This window comes from Cnephaeus nilssonii, assembly GCF_951640355.1.
Source record: "Cnephaeus nilssonii genome assembly, chromosome: 2".
NCBI classification, from domain to species: Eukaryota; Metazoa; Chordata; class Mammalia; order Chiroptera; family Vespertilionidae; genus Cnephaeus; species Cnephaeus nilssonii.
The window spans coordinates 89,342,306-89,366,098 of record NC_137073.1 but is presented as its reverse complement, the minus strand read 5'-3'; positions in this window follow the sequence as shown (position 1 = coordinate 89,366,098).

Genomic DNA, 23,793 nt, shown 5'->3' with positions numbered 1-23,793 from the left:
TGCAAATTCCTTAATTGGAAAAGAGGGCTGTGAAAGTGCAGGGGTCCTTGGAAATGAAGGTGTTGGGTAAACACTAGATGGAGATATACTTTATTTTGAAAAAAAAAACTGATAAAAGCAACTCAGGCTGAGAGTGTTTTTGTAGTCTCTCCCTTCAATGGACACTAATGCCAAGAAAAAGACAAATGTGCCTATGAAAATGATAGGGACCACGTAAGTTACCAAAGCTGTTGAGTGAGAACAAGAGGAACTTTGAGACAGTTACAGATGAATCAAAAAGCAATCTCAGAGCCAGGCATCCAGACTTCAAAACCAGTGTGTGTGAGCAGGGCGGGGCACTGGGCCACATCCATGTGGGCTTCCCCAGGCCTCCGCTACCCAATCCTTCACAGTGCACCTCCTGGGGAGTCCCTCCCTATGGGGAAACACACTTCCTGTTGGAAAAGCTGTCCCTGATGAAATGGGTGAGAGGAAAGGGAAAGGGAGGAAGAGGAGTGAACTTCTGAACATTATTTTTTAAGGCACATGTAGAAACTCCAAACGATTATATTTGTAATTTTAGCTCTGGTATGACTTTTGTGTGACTGCATATCAATTACACCTGACAATGAAATCCCAACGTATCCTTGGCCATCTTCATGTACAGGTGGTCTTGTGAGGGGATCCTGGGGTACAGGCGGTCTTGTGAGGGGACTCTAGGGTACATGGTGGTCGCATCACTGCAGCTTGGTGCCAAGGTCACGGTGGCTATGAGGGTGGGGGTGGGGACCAAGAACATCTGCAGGCAAAGCACATTCTCAAGAAGACAGCCATGCATGTCAGGTCACAGGTGCAGGACTGAGTCATCACTCTTCAGATGGTTGAGAGCACCACAAAGCTCTGGTGTCACACCCCTGTGCGCCCAGGGATGGTTTTCTATAGAAGGACATTGTAAGGATATGAGATGTTTATGTTTTTATCTCCTTTTCTTTCCCCACCCCTTCCTTCCAAATTTAGCTCTGCATACAATAGCAAACCAGTCAGAAAACTGTGGTCAAAACCACATATGCCTTTAGGATGAAGATGAGTACATATATATGATGGTTTTTCAACCTTCGCAGGTAAACTTTAACATGTCACTGTAGTAAATATGTAAAGAAAAATAGATTATAGATTTATACAAGTTCTAATCATAAACAATTTTCAAATGGTAGGTATACTTTCCAAGCTTCAATTTCAAGGGGCTGGGGTAATGGGAGCAGGACCACAAAGTCTCCAACTCCTCCTTTGAGACTGGGCCACGGGTGGGTAGCCTTGGGGTACTTCGGGCAGCGTATGCCACATATGCAGAGCGTGGTTTATCAATCAGCATGGTGCTCTTTGCATCTCTAAATTCTGCACTTCAATTTCAAGCAATTAAAATTCTCCTGACATGTGGTGGCAGGACAGCAGAAGGGAGCCAGGGTGTTAGAGGAGAGGTCAGCATGGAAGTGTCAGAAGCCAAGGTAGACTACTGTGTCCCCCTCCCCCCAACAGTGACCTGCTCGCTGCTGTGAGTCAGCAAAGGCATTGGAGAGGAGGAGGAGTCCACTGTCCTCTTGGCATCTCCTCTATTTATCTGCCCCCCACCTTAATTCAAATCTTTATACACCAGCCTAGAATTTTCCATGAAGCAATGTCTTTTGTGGCAGAGCCCAATGTTTCATATCACTTTTCATGTGTCTTGTTCAATCTCTATTCAGGATGGAGACAATGGCAAACAGCTTCTCAGCGAGAGCCACAGCTTGCAATATTGCAGAGCAGTGAAAACGAGATTAGAGTTTAATGTGTCTAGACAGCATATTTAAATAGCCAGAAAGGAAGCACAGTTACCTCTGGCTGGCAAAATCAGTGCTACGTGGTTCTGTGCTCCCCACTCCAATTTCCTTCTTGATTTTCCCTAAAGAGAGCCAAGATGCTGAGTGGGTGGGTATGAAGGTTCCTGTTTTCTCTGCTTATTAGTGCTGCCTCTCATCAATTCACTGCCTTATAAGAATCAGCACCTCTCCTGTGATTTTAAAAGGCTGCAACCAGATTATACCAAAATTGTACAAAAAAATAAAAATAAAAAATCTTCCTTCTGAAACTCCCCTACCAACGAACTTCTTCCATTTGCTTGTGACAGCCTGGAATCACTGAAGTGTTGCAAAATGGAAGGAGACCTACAAAAGGGACATGTACCACAAAATAAGAAAATGCTTGCTAGTACATGGCGTAAAGGATAAAAAAGAACCATTCATGCAAAATAGTGTGAGTTAACATGCCTCATGTGGCAAGGATGGAGAGGTGTGATGGACTGGGAACCTTGAAGTCAGCTGGGTCCATGTCCCTGGGAAGGCATCGAGGGAGGGAGGTTAATGCACCAGCAACCAGTGAAATCAGGGTCTATGCAGAGAGGGCCATATTGACCTCCTTTCTGGGTATTTTTATTCATAGAGAAAAAGTTTTGTCTATGTAAAGTGCTGAGGACAAAACACAAAATCTACAAATTGATACACCCACCCATGGTCTCTAGTCTGACAGGCGTCCCACAGACACTGTTGGCCACACGCTGCCTCCCATCTGTCCCTTTGCTGGCCCCCTACTACCTGACAGAGGAACATCTTTACAAACCACAGCAGTTAGTCAAAACCCTGGATTCTTAACTTTGAGAAGCAACCCATCCAATTTGGCTGAAGCTTCTCAGTAGCTGAGAACAGGAAACTCCATCAGAAATAGAAGCTAGGAGAAAATGGGGGAATAACAAGAGAGGAATTCAGAAGGCAAGATAGTTTTTAATCCTGTGATTAATTCTTAATGAACCTTGACATTCTCACCAAACAAAACTGAATCATGTTGTATTCCTTCACAGAAGAGAGAAAAGAGTTCAAAGGAAAATATTTGATTACTTTTTGCTCATGGAACAAAATGGAACTCAACAAACATTAACACAACCAGTTCTAACTCTCAAGCACATTGAATTACAGAATTTCATTTCAACCCATTTTTGAAGAATTTTGATCGCCTTTTCAATACCATCTCTCTACGTCATAGCTGAGTGGGTGAAATCATGGTCTGCATCTCATTCTGTCACGGTGTTTGAAATGCTATGTGCTTGAGCACAGGGACTAAGTCTTCATTTCTAACAGTGTTTTGTGGGGAAACACATACATTCCAGTTCCAATGGAGAAGAATTCATTTTCAATTGGGAGAACACACTCGCAGGGTAGTACTGGGGATGAAATACCATGCTCCTCCCCATTGTCACAATTCTCTGTAAAGTTTTTATGAATTGGGATGTGGGGCAGAGAGGGGGGTTAGATTGGGTTTTCTTGATGAAAACATATTGGTCTTTCATTGAATTAAGAGCAGATAAGGCAAGGCTACCTGCAGGGCAGAGTGCGGTAGGAGATAGTGTGCGGCAGTCTTCACTTCTGCTTAGATTTCTCTTCGTTAGCAAACACACCTGAAATCCTAGCCTGTTCCATCCACCAGCTCATGGCGTGTGATGTTTTGCATCCTGTTAGAGGCTTAGATTTGCAATTTCAGCATTCACATAGCTCCCTTTCTCTTTCTCGTTCATGGCAATTCATGTATATTGAAAGAGAGCACGAGGGGGAGGCATGTCTAGTGTCTTATGGCACACAAAAATGAAGTTATTGCCAGAAGAGTCACTAAATCTGGAGAAAAGAACACCTGTTTCCAAAAGCAATGGTAAAGCAAGGATTTTAGATCAGACAGTCTGGGATTTGAATCCTTGATCAGCTCTGAGAGCTACATTTTCAGTTTCTTTGTTTGCCAGAAGGAGATAATAATACCTGCCCCTCAGGGCTTGTGTGGAAATTGGACATTATAAGACAATTTATGCACATAATGAAGATATGTAAATAAAGTAAAACTTTTATTTTAATAAGTTGAAAGAGTACTTATTATGTGCATGTTTCATTGAAAGGGACGTATATTTCCGGCAACCTGACCTTCTGAACAACCTGAACATCTAACAATTATAACAATAGCTTTCTGGTTGTCCAAATGATTTGCATGTGTTAACTTACTGATTCCTTAAACATCCTATGAGAAAGGAAATATTATCATCCCCAGTTTACAAATTATGTAACTGAAGTGCAGAGAAGGTGTAAAACTTGCAAAACTTCAGATATCTACTAAGTGGTGGGATTTGAAGCAAGACAGTAGCAGGCGTCCTCAAACTACGGCCCGCGGGCCACATGCGGGTGTTTTTGCCGTTTTGTTTTTTTACTTCAAAATAAGATATGTGCAGTGTGCATAGGAATTTGTTCATAGTTTTTTTTAAACTATAGTCCGGCCCTCCAACGGTCTGAGGGACAGTGAACTGGCCCCCTGTTTAAAAAGTTTGAGGAACCCTGCAGTAAGGTTTCAGAGTCCATGCTACTAGCAACTATGCTATAGCGTCTTACTGATCAATTAAGAAACAGGTAGAAATGCTGGGTGTACTATAGTGAACATACTTTAAAATATATGATATCAGGAAAGAAGAGAAAATTTCAGCACTGCCACAGTTTGGGAGGGCCCTAAAAAGAAAGGTTCAAGGAGCAGCTGCTGCTGCAGCTTCCTGTCAGGGACAGGAGATGGAGACCAGGCTGCAGTGAGAGAGGAAAATGCATGTGATGAAAGCTGTGGGCCTAACTATGTCTGTGGCATGAAATTATGACCCTTGCAAAACTGAGTATTCAGTGAAAAGGTTGGGGAGTAAAAGTCTGCTGATTAGTTAGGAAAACAAACAAGTAAGCTTGCTTGCCTTAACCTGGGCCTTGATAGGAATAAAGTGCTTACAAAGGATATGTAACATGGGCCTGGCTACCAGTTAAAAGTTATGTTGCCTACATCCGAAGGGAGATTGATTGGCATAAAAGTGGCACACAGCCAGAATACCCCTGTGGCAAACAAAAAGAAAACACAAAAACTACATTTTGGGGACTCACTTCCATCTCAGTCTGTTAAGGATTATCAGATATAATACCCACTCAAGTTGAAATGACCATCCAACCATCTTAGATATCACTAAGAAGATAACTTACTGTGACGTGAGTCAAAAGATAGGATCAAGTCAGGTGAGATGTCCAAGAACTTCAGATGATAGAACTGCTGAGGTGACCCTAGGAGATAAGAACATTGACAATAGTCAAAGGCATGAAGAGAAGGACTCAACAGGCAAGGAAAGTCCAAGATACAACCCAATACCAGGCAATTATGACAATCACTAAGTAACAGAAATGGAAAATTGAGTGAATGAGGGAATGAGGAGTTATACAAAGCAGAAGAGAGAGATAATATCTCAGAATGCTATATCCTGCAAAAGTAATAGTCAAGTATAGGATAAAGGCAAACCTGCAGAAGCTTTACAAACCACACACCCTTCCTGGAAGCATTACTCCAACTTTACTATAGAAAAATATAAAATGAACACAATGAAAGAGGTTTGCTGGGACTGACCAGCAGACCCTGAGCCATGGATGAATGGATTACTCTGACACACGTTTCTGTGAAAGAGAGGGCTAAGGGACTGCTTGGCTATAGGAAACAAACACCCCATTCGCCTGCCTCCTTAGGCTTTTATTATAGCAACAGCTTGAACTAAAATTAACCTCTACTAGTGGATACAATCAGCAGGGTAAGAATCCTTGAGAAAGCACATGCTTCTAAAAGGTCATGTCTAAAGACTAAACATAGAGATTCCAGTAAAACACCTGGGGGCTCGGACTTGTTTGGAAAAGTCAAGGCAGGGGCTTCCACCTTCAGCAAGGTCCCCCTAGAAGCCTCTGATCATTTGGAGAATCCACCTTACAGTCTTTCCAACCAAGTCCCGTGCTTCCCCACAGAGGATGAGGGACACAAGAAAGCAATGATCAGAATGAGACCACCCAGTAAAATTTGTGGCCAATTCTGAATAATGTCTGGAAATAAATCCACAGAGGATTACAACAGGAACAATGACAGGAAGCAGGAGGAAATTGGAATATAGGGAGGTTCTTACTGTGTCAGAGGGGGGAGGAGGTGAAATGTAGACATTGGTCAAATGCTTTTATAGAATTAACATTAAGGGCAATCTAGAAAAATGTGAATAGGATTTATAAGTTAAAAACTACTTTAAAAAATTAGACAAAAATTTGCAATAAAATTGAACTCATAATAAAAATAAAATAACTGCACAAGAAGTCAATTCTCCATGAGACAGAATCTATATAATAAAAGCCTAAGCGACCTTTAGGGCAGAATGACCAGAATGACCGGTCGCTATGATGCGCACTGACCTTCAGGGAGCAGATGTTCAACACAGAAGCTACCCCCTGGTGGTCAGCATGCTCCCACAGGGGGAGTGCCGCTCAACCAGAAGCCAGGCTCATGGCTGGTGAGTGCAGTGGTGGTGGCAGGAGCCTCTCCTGCCTCCATGGTAGCGCTAAGGAGCAGCAAGTGGAGCAGTAGGAGCCAGCAGATGGGCGGTAAGGAGCAAGGGGTCCCAGACTGCAAGAGGGCGCAGGCCAGGCTGATGGACAGCCCCCCAACCCCAGTGCACAAATTTCGTGCACTGGGCCTCTAGTAGGTAGATAAAATGCAGAGCAGAATTAACCCCTCAAGAACATAATATTCAGAAAAAGATTATAAATTATAAAATGTTTAAAGTTATGGATGATATTTTTAAAAAGTGTAAAGTTCATTATATAAAAGAAGGCCACTATGAAAAGAAGAGGATTAAAAAAAGAGCTAAAGAACACTTTTAGAAATAAAGAATATGATAAAAAAAATTAAAGGACATATAAACAGTATATTTAATACATTTGAAGAAGCAGGAAATTAACTGGAAGGCTGATACATGGAAATTACCTAGAATTACACACACACACACACACACACACACACACACACACACACACACACACAGATGGTTATTTATGAAAACAACTGAAATTATCATAATGGGAGAAGGTTTAAAACAGTTCTAATTGAATTTTGGGTCAGAGTCAATTTTCCAAGAAATCCTGGCTAAGAATTTTTAGAGGAGCCAAACCAAGTTCCAAACAGAATAAATGAATTAAACACTCACAAACATATCACTTTGCTATTTCTTAACCTCAGATATGAGGAGAAAATCCTTATAAGCAAACAGAGAGAAAAAGAGAGATTGCTTATAAAGGAATAACGATTTTATTGCCATCAAGGTCTTTATCAGTAACAATGCAGTATTCTTCAAAGTGCCAAAGGCATAGAACCAACAAATTAGGAACCAGAAAAGTGAAGACTCAGAAAAATGATCATTAACAAACTCTCACTGAGTAGTTTTAATGATTGAAATCACTGACGAGGAAATTGAATTCATAATGAGGGAATTGGATGCTAGAAGCAACGAGTGAGCAACGATACTGAGTAAATATGTTGGTTGATCTAAACAGAATAAATTTTATTTATTGACTAAATAAAATACCAATGCAATTCAATGCAGGAATGTTTTCAGTTGCCGATTCCTGCACATCCCATAAGGCCCTGCAGAGGGGTGCATGACCGCCTCTTTGACATCATCCCCCACCTGCTCTTGTCACTTGCTTTGCTCCAGCCACATAGGTGTGTTCCATTAATTAGTTGTGGCTCTTTAAGCACATTGCTTACAGTTTCTAAGTTTAATTCTCCTGAGCTATAAAATGGGTATAGTAAAAGCTGCTCACAGATTGCCAAAAATATTAAACAAAACTTTGGGGAGCTCTTTAAACTCACCACATAGAGCCTAATAGAAGGTAATCTGCACCTGGCACTTTGAATCCCTCAGGGCCACAAATATTGGGTCCACAGGAGATGTGACAGGGCACCATGCCCACTCCACAGTTGGCTGGCAGAGACCAGGTGCTGCGCTGCACACCAGGTAGCTATGTCTTGTGCAAGAACAAAGGACTCTACAGAGGACCCATTAAATAGCACAAATGTCACACCCTTGCTTGAAGAAAACCTCTTGTCTGAACATCTAAACCGTTAAACACATTAGTCTGCTTGGATTGCTCTCAGTATTAAAAAACTACCTGCAAGGTTGCTTTCAATACCAAGCCCTCATCACGCATTACATTGAATTCACATGCCCAAATGTTTTTACATAAAATTTCAGGGGCGTGTCTATTCCATCAAATGAGACTAATCTCCCAACTCAAGTTTCTGAAGTCTAATGACCAGTGTTAGTGCAGTGCAGAGGGGAGTAGCCTGGATGAAATGGAGAAGCACAGGAAGGAGTAGCCTGGATAAAATGGAGAAGGACTCACAAAAGCAAAACCACCTTCTTTCTCACTAGGTTGCATCCTCCACAGCTTTTTAACACCCATGACAACCGAGGTGTTAATTTCTAGCACACAATTATCCGCTGACACTTATATTATACTGGGTTCCTTATACCTCACATTGTTTCCTTAGCAGTTTCTGTCATGACATGCAACTTGCTATTTTGGAAACATAAATGCCTTTGTAGAACAATGTCATACTAACCTTGCTTTCCGAGGGTTGGATGAAAAAATGTATTTGGCACAACTTTTCCAGTTTCAAAAGATTACTAAAAACTTTTATCCCTACAAGGAGTGATTGTAGATGTTGATTAACATTTATCAAGAAGAAAAATTTTGACATGAAATACAGATTTAGAAAATGATCTACAGCTGAAGGGAGATTATGAATACAGGAGTTGGCAGAGAAACTGTGTAGGTAGCTGTTGCTTTCTCTTCATCTTCTTTTGTATTTATATTGAATTTCCATTATTCCACAGTGAGGTTTAGTCTCCGACATAATTGTGCACATGGGTGTGCACACCTACACACACACAATCTTTACATATATTGAGAAAAATAAAATGCATTCATATGATGATAGTTTAGCAGGGGGGTTTCTATTCCTCATAAATATAGTAACATCTTGGCCATTGTATGTTAATGTCTAATTTTTGATTATTCAATAGGATTAATCTAGGCACTGCCAGGAAGGAAGGACATTGGCAACAAAATAACTATGCATATAAATTTGCAAGCTGAAAATAGCACTTTTTTAGATTTCCTCCAAGCATATTCAAATTACCCAAATGCTTGTCAACAATTGATATATACTAGTTAAAAGAATAAATTAAAGCTCTTTGTTCAAGTATCAACCAATGTAGTAATTTACATTTCTTTAAAAATAGTCAGTGGTTTAAACTTTCCATTAATTTCCCTAATGAGATCTTGCTGACTACAGTTGACTTATGCACATGTAAGTACACATACTAACATCTATATGCAGGTGTATAATCTACTTGAAGGATGATTTCTCAAATATCTAACTTGTGATACTTACTGGTGTCAACTTGAACCATCTGTTTATCACTGTTATTATGAAATTCCTCTGCCTTCTTGCTTTAGGGAAAATATATTTCTGTTGGTTAGTTATAGGATACAAGTGCTCTTTAATTTTGATTTTTTTTTAACATATTGAAGAGGCAAATCTCTGCTTTACTCTATACCTCATTGTATTTGGAGATTTGGATTTGACATAGTGATAGAATGAAAAAATACCAACTGAAAAAAATCACCAACAAAAGACAGAATCATAGGAGCAGGTGTATCACTGGGAAGTCCATGTGTGGTTTTCAAAGGATGTAGGTCAGTTCTTACGTAATAAGTGTGTCACTTAGGACACAATCAGAAGGCAAGCACACAGTGCTACTAGGCAAGTTTACCTCCTACTTAATCCTGATTCTCCATTTCCTGGGAAAAGAGTTTCTTGAGGTTCAGATGGATTCCCAAAGAAGCTTTCTAGGGCTGAAATTATCATCCTGTTGTTTCCATTTGCTCCGTTAAGGTAGCTTAATGGTTTTGGGGGATTTTCAAGCTGAACGCAGACCACTGAGTCATGACTTTTACAGAAAGGAACCAGCCAGGAGTGTCCTGTGAGATAAATAGAAAATGAGTGTCAGGAGACACTGACTCGTGATTTGAAGATAAACTAGCTGTGACTCAGATGCTTAAGGTTAAGAACCAAGAAAAGTTTAAAAGCTAAGGGTGTGCACAATAGACATAAAAAGCAGAAGACAGCTGTCAATGGGACCTGAAGAAGCAAATGCTATAAAAAAGCAGAAATTCTTCACAACTAAATGGGCTGCAGGGAAAAGCAGCTGGTGCCTTTCTTGGCTACTTCAAAAGAAGGGCAAGAATCCCTTGAGCCCAAGTAGGAATCAGAGAAAAGCATCTTTGGAAACATGTGAGCTCAATAAAGTTGACTCTTTTAGCATTTCTTAATGGTATGTCACAGGATATTGGTGAGATTTTCTGCAAGAACATATCATGTTTTTGTTTGAGGAATATTATACAGTTCCATTTCTCTACATCAAGCATGTTAACCTCACGGCCCATGCATGGGCTGCATGCCTTATTTATTTGGCCCATGTTAGCCTTTGAGTTTGACATGCTTGCTCTACATCTTGGCGGTCAAGAACATGACTGAAACGGGCTTCAAGGATTATTCTAAAGTCAAAGGAGAAATCAAGACAGGAGTATAGGGAGGAAGATAACATGACGTGATGGAAAAGGACTCAATTTTGAGTCAGATGGTCAAGGTTTATCTGCCTACTTTGCCATTTACTAGCTGAATGGCTAAATTACTAACTCAGTTCAATAGTTATTTATTGAGCACACCAAGTGTCCAATCACCATCTTGAAATGATCAGAAGGGTTACAGTTTAGCTGGGACTTGGGAAAATTACTTTGCCTCTGAGAACCTCAGTCTCTTCATTTGTAAAATGGGAACTAAGTTTCTGAATTCTCCAGGTAGCCAGAATTGGGATAAACTCTGTAGATGTACTAAAATAATAATTATGGTAGATAATGAGAAATAATTATATGCCAGGCACTAAAACTCCATATGGAAATAAGAATAATCTGGTAAGCTTTCTCTAAAAGTCTCCCTCTTCCCCCCAGCAGGAGGTACTGTGCTCACACTCAACTTCTTATAGGTTTGGAACCATTGTTCCTTAAGACAAAGAGAAACAGGTTCCCTGTCTCCCCAGCAGATGAACAGTGCCCTGGTGCCTCCAGGTGTCCTTCCCCCAAGCACGCCTCAGTGGGATGCAGAGAAAATGCAGCAGCCACACACCTACAGTCCTGCTGCCTTCCAGGTCACACCGAATGGTGCAGAGGCTGTTTGCCCTAAGCCATTTTCATGACAAAACACACAGACAGGTCCTATCATGATGACCATTCTCAGGTAAGAACTCTGAGGCACAGAAAGCTAGAGAAATTTGACCAAGGTCATTCAGCTGGTTAGTGGCAGAATGGAGTCACCTACCATCTCTCTACTCTCTTTGACCTTGTTCTCTAATGCTTTGGCAGCTTCCTTACTTCCAAACAAATGCTCACATTGTGCCCGTGGTGATAAATTCCCCCCACCCCTAAATGTTATATGACCTCTGTCCTGATACATCATGTCCACTGGATCATTTGCATAGGCCAGGAACCAGGAGTCCTTCCTGAGCCACCATCTTTCTTACCATCTACATCCAATGATGACCCAAGATGGCAGACCCTACCTCTGATAGTACATCATTACTTTCTTCTTTTCCTCATGTTGGTTCAGGTTGACAATCTCTCATCCTGATTACTGCAAAGCCTCCCAAGTGGTTTCTCTGTCTCCACTTGGCCATACTCTACCCTCTGTGACATTGCAACCTGTTTATTCTGTCAAAAACACACAATAGATGATTTCAAACTTTCTCAAAAAACCCTTCTGTGGCTCCACCTGGCCCTTAGGATTTGGTTCTTGCTTACCTTCCCAGCCTTCCTTTCTACCTGCCCCTTTTAGTCCCTCACACATTTAATCGATTTCCAGATCCCTGAAAATGTTTAATGTTTTCCTTGCTGAAATGTTTCCCTTCTCTCAATTACCTTCAGAATTTTCCACACATGACAGCAGACTCTTATAGGGCACCCTTCCCAGGCCTGATCATCACCTAACTCCATCGAATGCTACGTTTCTCAACCTGCCCCACAGAATGGTGAGATGTGCCTCCTACGAGCTGAGCTTGCCGTCCCAGGAGAATGACTAGCTCTCTAGCAGCATCCATAATAATAGAGTAATTACTTGTATATTTTTGTCTATTTCCATGGAGGATTCTATACTCTTCATGGGGTTTACCGAAATGAATATGGTGTTAGAATTGCAAACTGTTCTTATTTTATTAACTGAATAAAATTCCATCACATGGGTGTATTATGATTTATTAAGTTATTTTTAAGGTAGATCAAGGTAGAAAGTTGATGGTTATGGTAGAAAAATTTAAGGTGGATATGTATGCTTGAAACCTTGTGCTCCACTTCATGTCATTCTGAAATACTTGTATGTCAGCAGTGGACTTTCCTGTTGTATTTGCTGAATATTTTGGCTATATGCTTCATTTCTTAATAAGTAATGAGAAAATTGAAGAAAAACATAGTTGACAAAAGTTATGAGCCTGTTATTTTGAAAAAAATAGAAAAAAGATCAAACTTCCAGTCATTTAAGGTTACATCAATGGACATTGAGTGTCTATTCATGGAAACTATTTTACAATAACATTTGTGGCTGAGAAGAGCCCATCATCAGTATTGGGTGTTCCCCAGGGCCTCCCATTTTCAGGTAGATATGATGCAACAGAGACAATAGAGGAGGCATCTTAGGGAGAGCTTTGTGCTTTTCTCTCCTGGTGTAGAAGACTTTGTCAAGGATGCTGCAGAAGGGAAGCCTAGATCAGGTTGTAGATTAGTCCCTAAGTTCCCTTCTGACTTGAAGATTCTGTAATTTTTCACATGTAACACATTTATAGCATACCCACTCAGGTGACGTGAGAGATAGAACTTATGTGCTTGTGAATATTAGACACCTGTATGTGCCACACTGGACCATCCATGGATCTGTTCAGGGGCATTTGGCCAATTGTTTCAGCCTCAGCCCTCACCACTATGCTGCTTCATCTTGTGTGATCTTCAACCAACTTCTTATGGACACAACCCAATGTCCCCATGCTTTGTGTGAGGGCCTCACATCTTGCCTGCCTTCTGCCTCAGCATTTCTCAAGATGTGCTGAAGGCCCAATGTGTTCACCCTGGAAGCACAGGAGCAAGTCATGCCTTGTGGAGATAAATTTTCACCAATAAGAGAAGCTGAAGGATGTGTTCTTCCTCCTTTCTTCTCCAGAAAGATTGTGAAGCAGCCATTGATATAGCCACTGGAAAGACAGACCCACAGGTTTCAGTAAATGGCTATATTTAATAAAACGGTGGTTGGTTTGAAATCACACCTTCATATTGCCTTACTACTTCTCCCTAGGTGGCATTTTTAAAACTAAATGACAACACACAGTCCCTTTGTCTCAGACTCTGCTGTCTGAGTCCCAAATCCTGTGCATCATCTTGAAAAGATAATGTTAGACAGAGATGCAAAAACAAAACAATAAAGGGTCCTGGGGGGCATCAAGGAGAAGGTGATTAAGTCCCACCGGGATGATTAGAAAGACTACAAGAAGGATAAGAAACTGAGTTTAGCATTGCAAGTGAAGGTCAGCATCCAAGAAGTCAGCAGAATGGGGGTCCTGTATGTTCAAGTTTCAATGAACAGACAGACAGTGCCTCTGTGTGCCCATGAGATGATGGGGTGCAGGTTGGCTGCTGAGAGGCAGGGCTGACATTACAGCTTTCATAAGACTGGAGTGTTTCCTGGTGCAACGCATGAGCTTGTCAGCAGAACCAGCCTGAGAGGTTTCCAGGGGCACCACTACACATCCATGTGGGCTTATGATCCTCATGTTGGTTAGACTTCCAGATCGGCTTTACCACTTTTTAATACTTTTACATTCTTGAGCTTTAATGCTTTTACTTTTACATGAGCACTAGCTTGTGTGTAACAAGCTAGGGAGATGAAGATGGCAGTGGGAGACACACGTTCTTCTGCTCCTGCATACTGCCTCTCTAGAGGATGGTGGGTTAGAAGTGAAGTTTCCATGATGGGCTGTCCTGTCCTAAAACTCAGCTAAATTCTCCTTTTTAAGACTTTGCAGGGAGAGTGAAGGCTGTCAAGAATCTATTGAGTGATGACAGGTTTTCTACGTGAAATTGTGCCTCACAACAGGGATGAAAATGATGAGCTTAGTGAGCATAGTAATGAAGAGGCAAGATGGACAGCTGTGGATGGTGGTCACCCAACTGTGACTTCTTCCAACTGGTCTCTAGGTCGGAATAGGTCCCACATAAAAGAGATGCCAGGAGGTTCTTTTTCTTCTTTTAAAAAATTTTATTAACGTTGTTGGGGTGACATTGGTTAATAAAATTATGTAGGTTTCAGGTGAATAATCCTATAATTCATCATTTGTATATTGTATTGTATGTTTACCACCCCAAATCAAGTCTCCTTCCATCACCATTTATCCCCCATTTACCGTCTTCTACCTGCCACCACCCCTTTTCCTCTGATAAGCATCATAGTGTTGTCTGTGTCTATAAGTGTTTTTTTTTTTTCTTTGTTCAATCCCTTCACCTTTTTCATACCAGGAGGTTCTTAAAACTACAGCTCAGTGCTTTCATTTGCTGTGACTGGCTGTAAGTAAGGATGCTGTAGCTGTGGACAAAGTGGAAACAGAACTGAAATAAAAGACAAGGTCTTTGTCCTCAGGGAGTTTCTAGGTGAATGTGGCAGCCATTCTTTTTGTTTCAGAGATGAAGGTCACTTTCCAATCCAGTCTCTGCTACTGAATTATAAATAATGGTTGTTAGTGAACACTGTTTCAGATCTGGAGAAGGGATCTCTTCCTGAGGGGCCATATGTCCCTGAAAATTGTATGGAAATATTTCATGTTCCTCACCCTACCCCATCCCTGGGAGAGTTTCCAAAAACTTCCTCAGATTCTCAGAGGGGTCTGTGAGCCCAAAGGATGAAGAACCATTGATTTAGAAAAAAATAGTCATTACTTAATCTGACAATGACCTCAAGTTTCCTCTAAACTGGAATTCAAAAGAAATTCTGATGGGTCAATCTGCCTCTGGCTGTATGTGTGTGTGTATTTTTTTTCAAAATGAATTTTCTCTGAATTGAGAAAACAGGGCTCCCTTGAGCTTGTGTCTGCCAAGTTGCTGACATAAAAAGAAAATTATTTTTCTTGTCTAAATATAAAAACAAAGCTTTAAACATACACCCGCAGTTAGATAACTTATTGAGAAATCAACACACTCAGGCATAAAAAACAAAGTTATTGATTTAAGTGTTCTTTGCCATTTATTAGTAGAAAATGTATGAGAAGGTAGCAAGCAGGATCCCTTGCAGTCCTAAGTGTAGCCAAGTCCACACATAGGAACTCTTTGCTTTCATCTGTCCTCTTGCACAAGGTTCTGTGCTGCATTGTGTAGTCACTGCAGCAGCTGTAAATGATGTATGAAATTAAAAAAAAAAATTCCATGCCCGGGCACTCAGCCAGATGCTGTGTTCATGGCTATTTTTGCTATTGAAGCTCAGAGAGAGATGCAACCACCAGGGACACTAAATGATGCTTTTAAAAAATCGATGTTGCTCTTCCTTCTTCCTCTTCCTTTCCTATCTCATAGGAAGAATGTCAAACAAAATATTTTGACAGAAACAAACATGTTAAATAAATCAGCTCAGTCATCCTTTGAGCCAGATTCCAAATCATCATTTGAGAAAGTTAATTTCTATGTCCTTAAAATGGGAAATAGATTTTAACACACTCTCCTGATTCCACACTTGACTTTGACCTCGAGACCAATGATCTGCAAATGTGTAAGATCATGCATTACTATTAATCAAACATTTTTGAATATATGTGCTTCGTATATATATTTATGTACTTGTGGTTTGTAATCCTTTATATCATCATGTGTCAATACTTCAAGTCAATATATAAGTTTGAGCAAGGTTATTAATTAACAATAGTGGATATAAATCCATCTTAAAATAGACTTAATAAATTCAAATGTTTTGGGCAACTTTGCAGCTGCATATATGATTAGGTTGTTCTTTTTATTCAACAAATACTTATTTAATTGTCATCTGTCTTCCCTCAGTAGAAGGTAAGTTCTATAAGGGTAAGGAATTGCATTTGTTTTGCAAGTTGTACATAATTAAAAGATGTGTAAAATATAAATGGGGTAGCCTTTTAATTAGTTGTTCCTGGAAGGTTTTGATAAGAAGGTGGTATTTGTCCTTAGCTGGTTTGGCTCAGTGGATAGAGCATCAGCCTGGGGACTGAAGGGTCCTGGGTTCGATTCCAGTCAAGGGCACATACCCAGGTTGTGGGCTTGATCCCCAGTAGGGGGTGTGCAGGAGGCAGCCCATCAATGATTCTCTTTCATCATTGATGTTTCTCTCTCTCTTCCTCTCCCTTTTTCTCTGAAATCAATAAAAATATATTTTTTAAAAAGAAGGTGATATTTGTATAGTCTTGGAGGACATGGAGAGAAGGGCCATACAGACATGTGGGTGAAGAGGATTTGAGGCAGAGAGAAAATAGCATGTGCATAAGATTTGAGCAGAATAACTTATTTGACATAAATCATACTCTTAAGAATAAGCAGCAGTCTTTGCTAATGTTTTGCTGTTCACTTAGGCTTTTATTTTTATTTTTTGGGGGGAGTGGCATGTAGGAGTGCAGTGACTGAGTTGCAAGTTTAATTCCTTAAGAAACTTCCACAGTGTTTTCCAAAGTGGTTTTGAAGTTCCAGTTCCATACTCTCCAACACTATGGTCAGCTTTTAGAATTTTAGGCATTTTAATAGTAGTATCTCACTGTGATTACAATTTGTACTATCTTCATGAATAGCGGTGTTGAGCTTCTTTGTAGGTGCTTACTTGCCATTAGTGTACATTCTTTAGTGAAGTATCTGATCAAATGGATGTTCTAATCTTTTGCCAACATTTTAATTGTTTTTTTATATGCTTTTTGCTGTGATCTGAATGTTTGTATTTCCCCAGAATTCATATGTTGAAATCCTAACCTCCAATGTGATGGCATTAGTAGATGGGTCCTCTGGGAGGTGCTTAAGTTTTGAGGGTGGAGCCCTCATGAATGAATTGGTGTCTTTATAAAAGAGGCCCCAGAGAGACCCTTAGCCCCATCCACAAGGTGAGGACATGGTGAGACGTCCTCTTCCTGGGAGAGACCCTCACCTGACCATATTGGCACTACGGTCTTGGACTCTCAGTCTCAATTTTTGTTGTTTAAAAGCCACCAGTCTATGGTATTTTATTATAGCAGCCTGAATAGACTAAGACATTTATCATTAGTTGTGAGTGTTCTTTATAAATCCTGGATGCAGGTACTTTTCCAGATATATGGTTTGCAAATATTGTTTCCAAGTCTGTGGCTTTTCCATTCTCTTAACAATGTTTCCAAGAGAAGACATTTAAAAAAATTTGGATGAAATCCAATTTATCAATAGTTTCTTCAATGGATTGTGCTTGTATTAAATTTCTTTAACATTGTATTAAAGAAATTCTTGCCTAACTCCATGTCACAAAAATTTACTCATACGTTTTCTTCCAGAAGTTTTTTGTTTGTTTTAGTTTTGGGTTTTACATTTAAGTCTATGGTTCATTTTGAGTTCATTTCTATATGTGGTTCAAATTAGAGTTTGAATCTCATTTTTAAAAAAACATATTAATATCCAAATATTCCAACACAATTTGATAAAAAGACAATTTTTTTATCCATTAAATTACCTTTGCTCCATTGTCAAATTGATTGTACATATATGTATGTATGTTTTCTTCTTCCATTGACTTATTTGTCTATGTTTACACCAATACTAGACTCTTCTGGCTATGGTAGCTTTATAATGTCATGAAATAATGTTATTTTTAAAAGTTATTTTGCCTACTCCTAGTCCTTTGCATTTTATATTAGAATCAATTTGTAAATTGTACCAAATTTTACTAAAAATGAGTCAGCTGGGATTCTGGTTGGGGTTGTTTTGATTCAATATCATGAAAATTAACATCTCAACAATATTGAGTTTTCTGATCTTTATATATGATACTAGAGGCCCGGTGCACGAAATTTGTGCACAGAGGGGGGGGGGGTTGTCCCTCAGCCCAGCCTGTACCCTCTCTAATCTGGGACCCCTCGAGGGCAGTCAGACATCCCTCTCACAATCCAGGACTGCTGGCTCCCAAATGCTTGCCTGCCTGCCTTCCTGATTGCCCTAACTGCTTCTGCCTGCCTGTCTGATCACCCCCTAAGCACTCTGCTGCCAGCCTGTTTGCCCCCAACTTCCCTCCTCTGCCGACCTGGTCACTCCTAACTGCCCTTTCCTGCAGGGTTGATCACCTCCAACTGCCCTCCCTTGCATGCCGGGTGCCTCCCAACTGCCCTCTCCTGCTGGCCATCTTGTGGTGGCCATCTTGTGTCCACATGGGGGCAGGATCTTTGACCACATGGGGGCAGCTATATTGTGTGTTTCAGTGATGATCAATCTGCATATTACTCTTTTATTAGATAGGATAGAGGCCTGGTACAGGGGTGGAGGCCAGCTGGTTTGCACTGAAGGGTGTCCCTGATCAGGGTGGGGTTCCCTTGGGGCATGGAGTGGCCTGAGCGAGGGGCCTGTGGTTGTTTGCAGGCCGGCCACGCCCCCTGGCAACGCAAGCGGAGACCCTGGTATCTGGAATTTATTTTTCTTCTACAATTGAAACTTTCTAGCCTGGAGTTGAGCCAAACCTGGGGCTTCCTCCATGGCCGGCAGCCATTTCTGTTGGGGTTATAATTGAAACTTTGTAGCCTTAAGCGGAGGCCTGGGCCCGGCCAGGGTGTGCGGAAAGCTTTGCTTCCCCTGTTGCCGGTGGCAACCCTGGCCTGCTGTCTCAAGCTCCATTCTGCTGCCATTTCTGTTTGAATTTGTTTACCTTCTATAATTGAAACTTTGTAGCTTGAGTGGAGGCTTAGGCCTGGCAAGGGCAGGCGGAAAGCTTGGCTTCTTCTGTTACCTAGGAAACCTTGCTCTCTGTGGCTGTAGCCATCTTGGTTTGGGTTAATTTTCATACTCGCTCTGATTGGATGGTGGGCGTGGCTGGTGGGTGTGGCTTGTGGGTGAGTCGGAGGTATGGTCAATTTGCATATTTGCCTATTATTAGGTAGGATAGCTCTTCATTTATTTATTTATTTTTAAATATCTCTAGGCAATGTGTTGTTATTTTCAATATAGCAGTCTTTTATATATTTGGACCGATTTATCATTAATTATTTAATTTCTTGATGTTAGTACCAATGGCATTGTTGCCTTAATTTCAGTTTCCAATTATTTGTTTCAAATACATAGGGACACAGATAATTTTAGTGTATTGATTTGTACTCTGTAGACTTGTTAAACTACTTATTGGTTCCTGTAAGTTTTTAAAAATAGATTCTTTTAGATCTTCTACATGGATGATAATGTCATCTATGAATGTACGGTAGACAGCTTTACTTCTCTTTCCCCAACATGGATTTCTTGTTTGATTGTACTGGCTAGAACCTCCAGTATAAAATTGAACAGAAGTGTTGAGTGCATATATCCTTGTCTCTTTCCTGATCTTTGCAGGAAAGCAGTGAGTATTTTATCTTTAAGCATGATTTTAACTCTTATTTTTTCACAAGTTACCTTTATTAATTTGAGGAAGTTTGCTTTTGTACCTAGTGGTTGAGAGAGTTTTTGTTAGAAGGTAGCTAGATTTTGTCAAATGTTTTTCTGTGTCTATTTATTTAGATAACCACACACTCTTTTTTTAGTTTGTGAATAGGGTGAATTCCATTGATTGGTATTTGAATGTAAATTTAACCTTGCACTCTTGATATACACCTAACTTAGTCATGATACATTTTTAATATATGTGGATTTTATTTGCTAAATTCTATTTAGAATATTTCTATCTATGTTCATGAGGGATATTGGTCTGGAGTTTTCTTTTCTTGTAGAATATTTGTCTGGTTTTGGTGTAAGGGTAATGTTGACCTCACAAAAGAGTTGGGAACTATAGTATCCTCTTATTTTCAATTTCTGGGGGAGTTTATATGGAATTAGTACTATTTCTTCTTTACATTTTTGGTGGAATTTAGCAGTGAAGTCATTTAGGCTTAAATTTTCTTTGTGAGAAAGCTTTTATAACTGACATTTAAAAATTTAATGGTTATAGAGCTATTCAGATTCTCTACTTCTTTTTGAGTGCACTTTGATAGTTTGTGTTTTTCAAGAAATTCAACCATTTCATCTAACTTTTAAAATTCATTGGCATAAAGTCAATCTTTGTATTCTCCTGTTATCCTTCCAATATCCATAGGACCAGTAGTGATGCTGCCTCTCATTCTTTATATTGGTGAAATATATCTTCTGTCATTCTTTAGTCAGTATGGCCACAGGTTAATTAGTTTTACTGATATTCTCAAGGAACTAGCTATTGATTCCATTGATAAAACTATCAGAAATGAGATAAAAGGATTCATAGGAACCACTGGTACCTCTTCAACATTTCAATTCATATCATATTTATATTCATATTCACATTCATATTCTGAGATATAGAGAGAGCTTTGTGTTCTAAGTCTGATTGGACATAATGGAGATAGAGATGGCATTTGGTCAGCTTGTCCTTGGACTATATCACAAAATTATTTTCCCACTTTACTAGACAAAGAGCCAACTTGCCTCTATAGAAAACATTTTATTTATTACTCTTAATTCTCAAAGATCAAGATGACTGGCTTTATTTTCATTCAGAATTCTCCCCTTGACTCAGGATTGACTCCCCACAAAAGTAACACCATGCAACTAAGATATTACTTTTTCCCTCTCCCAATTAGAACTGTATTTCAGGGCCTTGAATGCAAATGTTAATTGTGTTAATATAACCCTTTACCAAAATTATTTCCTACAACTTGTCAGAGGCAGCAATGTCTAGGTCATAAGTCCAATGCCTTTGCTAATTCCTTGTAATAAATTTATGTGGGAACACTAGTAGTAGGAGGGTACAATTTCATCTTTGTCTTCTAGAATTTGTAATGCTTGAGTTCCAAACTTTGATCCCATTTTTCATCCAGTAGTTAGCATTACTTGTTGGCATTTTCTGCCCCCAAGTTGAATTAATGAAATCTCTGTCATGGAAAATGACCTTCGATAAATACAGTTTCTCATTTTCAGTCCTCTCATAGTTAATAGTATATGTTCCTACATGATACTATTAAATGTGTGTGGCTGATTGAACTGGGAAGCAAAAGTACTTTGGAAGATGGGTGCAGTTACACAGGTACTGTTTTGAAAAATTCACATATAAATAGCACACAATAAAATACCCAGATTTTAAGTGCTCAATTTGATGAATTTTGGCAATTGTATACAGTTGTGTGACCACACTCAAAACAAGATACACAATATTTCCATCTCCTGAGAAAATTCTATTGTGCTCATTTTCAGTCGATCTCTCCTCCCAACTGGTCAGATAATCACAATCTTATTTTAGTTTTAACTGTACTTGCATTTCATATAACTGAAATCATTCAGTGTGCACTCTTTCATGAGATTTACCAACATTGTTGCATATATGAACACTTCACTCTTTTTTATTGTTGCTTCTCCATTTTACGGGTATAGTACAATTGTTTATCTGTCCACGGAAACATAGATGTTTTCCAGTTTATTTTTTATAGAAATCATTTGTTGACATAGATTTCTTTGGTGGGATTGTGGTGGTAAATACACTGGAGTGGAATTACCAGTCATCTATTTTGCTCATATATCTCCAATTTGGATCTGGTTCAGTGGGGCAGCTCATTTCTGCTCCATGCAATGTCAATTGCATCTTGAAAGCTGTAAAGGGTTGTGTAGAGGGGCTGAAATTATCAGAAGGCTCACTCACTTCCTAGATGGTGGTTCATGTTGCTGGTGGCCCAGACCTTAGCTGTGGCTGATATCCAGAATTCCTACATGTGGTCTCTTCTTGAGGACACTTGGCTTCCTCAGAGCATGGCAGATAGTTCCAAAAGAAAGTGACCCAGGAAGAAAAGGTAGAAATCCATTACATTTTATGATCTATTCAGAAATCACATAGTGTCATTTCTGCCATGCTCTATTGGTTGAGGCAAAGGTGGGGGGGAGGGGTAATAATTGACCTTACAACTTAATGGAAATATTGTCAACATCACACTGTAAGAATAATGTGTTGAATGCAGTGCGTCTTGTTGGCCATTGTTGGAAAATACGAACACTCAGATTTATGTATAAATATATTTGTAACAACATTTTAAGCAACAGAAACAATTAGAAATCAATTAGAAAACATGTAAATGCAAATGTAAAAATTGCATTAGAGTTGGACAAATCTTAGCTCTGCTTTAGCCCAGGTCCTCGATGTGCGAGTGAGACACTTGAAACTCAGTCACACAGTTAGCTTGTGAGCAGTGGCTGCCTTGGAGAGAAGTCAGCCTGTGCACAGCACAGTCCCATCTGCATTCCTTGGATAACAAGACCCAGCAGCTATTTCTGGAAAGTGAAGACAGCACATTCAGTGAAACCTTCTTACATCAGATCTCCTGGGCTGGTGGGGCCATTTCTATATGAGCTAGACATCCCTCCATACGGATTGCACCTAATCTCTTGGCACTTTGTGTGAATTTTCTTTGGACCTTAAGTCAGTCTTTATCCTCATGTTTTTTAAAATTCTTTCATGTGTAAGGGTACCCATGTCCATCAATATTGTTATGTAAAAAGGGCATATTATTAACCCCTTCTGTTTGTCTTTTAATCAGAATTAAGAGATCATGGATATGTAAATCACACTTATCTCCTAATTTTATAAATCCAACCTTTATTGAAAAATAAAGTAAATCCAATTTTTATTTTGAAAAATAAAAGTTGTAAACAAAAGTATCATCCAACCTAGTAAAATAGTAATATGCAAATTGACCGCACCTTCGCTATGCCCAAGCCACGCCCACCAGCCAAAGCCACACCCACCAGCCAATCAGGGCGAGTATGCAAATTACCCAACAAAGATGGCGGTTAATTTGCATACGCTGAGAGAGGGAGGAGTGAAGACTGAAGACAACTTAGAAGGAAGAGGGAGGAAAAGCGGAAAGCAAGGTGGCTGCTAGAGGGAAAGCCTGGGCGGGGCGGAGCGGGGTGGAACGGGGTGGAGCGGGGCGGGTGGCAGTGGCGAGCGGGTGCAGGCGCGGTGGCCGCAAAGGCAGCGGCAGCGGCAGCGCACGCAGCTGCAACAGCCGCTTGCAGGATTTTCCTGAAAATGGGCTACTGTAAAAATAATAATTGAGGAATATGCAACCAGGATGCCAGAATGTCACAACTGAACAGCAGGGACCTGAGGCTGTATGGCGCCTGGCTGGGGCGAGGGACCTCAGGCTGTGCCCCCTGCCCCATGGGGCTTGACAGGGGAACTCAGGCTGCACCCCCCGCCCTGGTGCCAGGCTGGGGGACCTGAGACTGTGTCACCCATGCAGTTCCAGGCCAGAGGACTTGAGGTTGCACCTCCCCCCACCTGGAGGGGCTTGACGGGGGACCTGAGACTGAGTCCCCCACCCAGCACCAGGCCAGGGGACCTGAGGCTGCGTCCTCCGCCCAGGGGGGCTTGATGGGGGTGGGGCTGGCCAGGTCTGGGTCTCCTGCGTTTTCGAAGCGTGTGTGGGTGGTGGGTGGGGACTTGACTCTAGGTCCCACAGCACGCCACAGACTCTGACAGGAGGAAGATTTTCATATACATTTTACTAATTTTCTTTCATCTCTGACACTTCTATTATAGAGAAAG